The 5,525-nt window shown below is 41.6% G+C and overlaps 1 pseudogene; it reads left to right on the forward strand.

Annotated features, from left to right (window-relative positions):
• Window positions 1–3,976: 3,976 nt before the first annotated feature.
• On the forward strand, window positions 3,977–4,795 carry LOC102871995 (annotated as a pseudogene).
• The last annotated feature ends 730 nt before the right edge of the window (window positions 4,796–5,525 follow it).

Genomic DNA, 5,525 nt, shown 5'->3' on the forward strand with positions numbered 1-5,525 from the left:
AAGGTTTTTTTTTTTTAAAATGGAAACTTTTTAAAAACCCACGGAAGGAAAAAAAAAGCCCAAACCCACCCCAAGATCAGGGGCTGATTGTGGAACAGATCAAACCAGATTTATTGTATATGTGGAAAGGGATGTTGGAGAAGCTCAATATCAGCATTTAAAGAGTCAATACAATTTTTTTTTTAAAGAAAGCATTTTACATTTAAGAAATCCACAAGAAGCTGCACTGCACTCCCAACAGCGCATGGTTCGAATTCACCAGATGCTCTGCTGGAGAAGGAGGGGCCGTCTTCTCCTATACCAATCAGATCTGATTTGACAGTACACACACAAAAATAATAAAATAAACTTTTGAGAAACAAAACCACAGCAACCCAAGATCAAGGGCTGACTGTGGAACAGATCAGTGTCTCTCATTACTTGTATACCAATTCAAATTAAAGGTAAATAAAATTAAACTAATCTACAAGAACTAAAATACAACCTTAAACCTATCCCACCTTAGAACAGGACATTGACAAAAATCTTCCAGAAGTTCAAGGTGGGTTTAGAAAAGGCTGTGGCACCAGGGATATCATTGCAGATATCAGATAGATCCTAGCTGAAAGCAGAGAATACCAGAAGAATGTCTACTTGTGTTTTATTTATTATACAAAGGCATTTGACCGTGGGGGTAATAATAAACTATGGGTTAACCCTGAGAAAAATTGGGAATCCCAGAACATTTAATTATGTCCAGGTGAAACATATACCTATACTAAGAAGCTGTTGTTCAAAGCAAGCAAGAGAACACTACATGATTTAAAATCAAGAAATGAGTGCATTACAATTTTATCTTTTCTCCATACTTATTCAATCAGTATGCTGAGAAAAGTATTAAAAAATCTGAACTATATGAAGAAGGATGTGTCATCAGAATAGAAGGAAGATTCATCAACAATCATTTTGCAGATAATACAAGCTTGCTTGTTAAAAGCAAAGGAAGTCTTAAAGTAGAACAAGTACTACAGCCTTCAATATGGATTATATTTCAACATAAAAAAGACAAAAATTATAGTCATCGGACCAGTCAGCAACATCAATATAGATGGGAAAAGATTAAAATTGTCAACAATTTTGTCTTACTGAGATCCACAGTCGACACCCTTGGCATCAGCAGCCAAGAAATAAAAAGATCTGTTGCAATGGGAAAGTCTGTTGTCAGTCATCAGAATCAATGATATCCATTTAAAGACTAACTTGTGGCTTATTCAGATCATGGAATTTTCAATCACTTGCTGACTGAATCTGAGAGTTGGACAAAGAATAAGGATGACAGAAGAAGCGTTTATATCTTTGAGTTGTAGAAAAAAAGTAGGGATTCTCAACATCAAGGAAAAAGAACCCTCACCAATGGCCCAGTAGGCAACATCAAGAAAAGATTGAAGTTTTCTGTAATTTGATTTTACTTGGATCCACAATCTATACTCATAGTAGATGCCTTCAAGAAATCACAAGACATGTTGCAATACATTGGGGAACTCTGCTGTCAAGAAACTTTTCAAAGTGTTTATAAGCAAAGATTTCCATTTAGAGGCTAAAGTGTACCTAATCCAAGCTATGATATTTTCAATTGCTTTCTATGCATCTGAAAGTTGGATGATGAACATGGGATAACCAAATAAGAACTGATACCTTTGAATGGTATTCGTGAAGAACATTGAATATATCTTGGGCTGAAAATAGAATAAACAAATCTGTCTTGGAGGAAATGCAACAGGTGCTTTTTAGCGGCAAGGATGATGAAAATTTGTCTCACATACTTTAGGCATGTTGTCAAGAAGGGCTAGTCTTTGGAAGAAGATGTCATGCTGGGAAAGGTAGAGAGTCTGTGAAAGAAGGAAGACCCTCAACAAGATGGATTGACACAGTGAGTGTGACATTCAATGATCTAGAGCATCATGGTGATCATGGGGACGGCATAGAACAGAACAAGATTCAGATGTGTGGTCAAACAATTGCTATGACTCTCGATCAACTAGATGACCCTCTTGAGTCAATATTGACTTAAAGATACCCAATTGTAAGACCTGCTCCATAGGGTTTCCCAGTCTATAGAATTCTAAAAGCAAAAGCCAACCGCCACATCTTTCTCTTGCAGAAAGGCTGATGAGTTCAAAGCGCTGATCTTTTTAGTTAGCAGCCAAATGCTTAACCATTGTGTCAACAGAGTTCTAAATAGAACATGAACAGAGAACTGCCAGAAATCCATGGGGGAGAAATGGGCAATCTCCTTTCATGAGACAGCTTGATGTTTTTGTTATGTACTGTTTAGTCAACTACAGCTAATAGCAACCTTATAAACAATAGCTCTGAACTCTGCATATCTTGAATCAAGTTCACTATCTCTGATAAACTGGCCCTCAGTGTCACAGTCATTGTGTCCATCAATCCCATTCTGCCCCCATCTGAGCATGATATCCTTCTCCAGGGTCTAGACCCTCCTGGCAATATGCCCAAAGTATGTGAGACAGAGTTTTAAAATCCTTGCCTCCCAGGAGGAACCTCGTTTCATCCTTTCCTGGACAGATCTGTTTGGTCTCTTGACAGTCCATGGTATGGTAAATACTCTTCTCCAGCACTGCAATGTAAAGGTATTGATTCTTTTTCTGTTATCCTTACTCATTGTTCAGCTCTCAGATGCATAGCAAGTAATTAAAAAGACCATGGCCTGGATCAGGGGTACCTTACTCTTAGACTCACATAGCTGCTCTTTAGCACTCTTGAGAGGTCCCTGACAGCAGACTTTCCCAATGCAATTAATCTTTTAATGTTCTTACTGCTGGTGTCTAGTGTTCATTATGGACTTGAGCAAGTTGAAATTGTTAATAAACTTAATTTCCTTTCAATCTATCATGGTGCTGCCAATCAACCCAGTAGTGAGAATCTTTGTTTTCTTGATGTTGACCTGCAAACTATATTGAAGACTGAAGTCCTTGATCTTCTGCATCAAACATCTCAGTCTTCCTCAGTTTCAGTGAGCAAAGTTGTGTCATCTGCATAATGCAGATTGTTAATGAGTCTTCCTCCAATTCTGATGCTACTACATTCCTCCTGATAAAGCCCAGCTTCCTGAATAATCTGTTCTGCATATAGATTGAAAAGTTACGGAGGCAGGGCACGTGCCTGATGCACTCCTTTCCTGACTTTGAATCATGTATTGTTTCCTTACTCTGTTCTGACAAATGCTTCCTGGTCCCAGTATAGGTTTTGCATAAGCACAATCAAGTGTTCTGGAATTCCCACTATTCTCAATGTTAGCCCACAATTTGTTGTAATCCACGCAGTCAAATGCCTTTGCATAGTTAATAAAACAGAAATAAACATACTTCTGGTACTGTCTACTTTCTGCCAAGATCCATGTGGCATTGGCGATGATATCCTACTGCCACAGTCTTTTCTAAATCCAGCTTTTTTTTCCAGAGGTTCTCTGTCAATTTACTGTTCCATTTTTGGATAATCTTCAGCAAGATTTTTCTTGTGCTTGATATGAGGTGATATTGTTTCATAATTCCCACACTCTGTTGGATGACCTTTCTTGGGAAGGGGAATAAATATGAAACACTTCCAGGCAGTTTACCAAGTAGATGTCCTCCAGATTTCTTGGCCTGGTGAGCACATCTAGGGTTGCATCTGTTTGTCTAAATATGTCCGTTTCTATAAATTCCTGGGACCTTGGTTTTTTGCATTCTTTAGAGCAGCTTGACCTTCTAAAAAGTGGCTGAAGGACCAGTTTAAGAGTCTGTTCTGACTCCACAGCAATACATTTGAGTTTTTATAAAGATATTGATAATAAAAAGCAAAATAATTAAAGGTGTTTTTAAAAAAATTAACTTAGTGGACTCACCCGGAAGGAGAAGCCCGGACGAGGGCAGCGTGCTGGGGGCTGGCGGTGTCGCCGTGGGGAGTGGGCACCACTCTCAGATGCTTTCTTCCAATGGGCTTTTGGTATAGGATGTTGGAGACTCAAGAGCAGGAGGAGGTGATCACTGTGCGTGTTCAGGACCCCCGTGTACAGAATGAAGGTTCTTGGAATTCTTATGTGGATTATAAAATATTCCTCCATACAAACAGCAAGGCCTTTACTGCTAAGACGTTCTGTGTGCGGCGCCGCTACTGGGAGTTTGTGTGGTTGAGAAAGCAGCTACAGAGAAATGCTGGTTTAGTGCCTGTACCTGAACTTCCTGGGAAGTCAACTTTCTTTGGCAGTTCAGAAGAATTCATTGAGAAGCGGCGACAAGGTCTGCAGCACTTCCTTGAGAAGGTGCTGGTCCTTCTGTCAGCCAGCCAGTTGCCCCTCTTCCTGCAAAGCCAGCTCTCTGTGCCTGAGATAGAAGCCTGTGTGCAGGGCCGAAGCCCCATGACTGTTTCTGATGCCATTCTTCACTATGCTATGTCAAACTGTGGCTGGGTCCAGGAAGAGAGACAAGGTTCTTATCTGGCTAAGGGAGACCAGACTAACAGTTGCTGCTTTCTTCTGAGATCTGGTAGGAAGGACTCTCCCTCACCACCTCTCAGTGAAGAAAAGGACCATCTAGAAGTGTGGGCTCCTGTTGTTGACTCTGAGGCCCCTTCGTTGGAGAGTCTAACTCTCCCAGCCCTCTCTTCACCATCACACTGTGATTTTGCAAGACCCAATGAGGAAACTTCTGCTACTCAGGCTTCAAGGAGAGCCATGGGCGGGAACCAGTCAGACCCCTTATCTTGCCCTGTGCCTTTGGACCCTAGTCAGTTAGAAACAGTCTTAGAAAAGTGAGTTCTGGTCTGAGCTCTGAGTTCTGTTCCAAGAAAGATAGAAAATGTGCAGGCAAGGAGACTTGGTACGAGTGGAACTGGGCAAAAGCTTGTCTGGGTAAGGTGGCAGCTCAGTCCCTGACAGGAGCCTCTGCTCGGGTTTGTTGCACAGAAGTCTGTCCTGTCAACTTGTGATTCCTTCAGAGGAATAAACACTGTGCAAGTGTATGTGAGTTCAGCATAAAGCCCAGGGCTATGATCTTAAACAGAACCCCTATTTACTCTCCTGGGAACTGAGTTTCTTCAGATGTGTTTTTGTTTTTCAGAAGTACTGCCTAAGGTGACTGGTTTGGGGGACCTGTAAATGGCAAGCACTAAGCCGCCACATCAGTTATTGTTCCAAAGGGAATTTGTAGCTGCATTCTCATCTTAACTGGGTTCTACTCTGGCTGCAGTCCCCAGCACACTCTGCTGCTGCTGGCTAACCAACCTCTCTACCTCCTTGCATGGACAGGGTGGTGACTAGTTCCCCTTCCCACCTCCTTGCTTTGCCCCACTGATACCACTGCATGGCTCTGGTGCTGATTCCAGGAGCTAGTGTTTCTCTTGTCCCTGGGCCTCAGGCTCACTTGGGCATGGGACCCTACTTAAAACCTCTTGATCATCTGTGAAAGACAAGTGGTTGGATGTAGCCAGAGGGGAAAGGTGACTGCTTAGCTGTGTTCAGGCAGCTTTGTTTTTTTGGAAAAGCC

Source organism: Elephantulus edwardii, unplaced genomic scaffold (assembly GCF_000299155.1).
Source record: "Elephantulus edwardii isolate Elephantulus edwardi_28Jun2011 unplaced genomic scaffold, EleEdw1.0 scaffold00042, whole genome shotgun sequence".
In the NCBI taxonomy this organism is placed as follows: domain Eukaryota; kingdom Metazoa; phylum Chordata; class Mammalia; order Macroscelidea; family Macroscelididae; genus Elephantulus; species Elephantulus edwardii.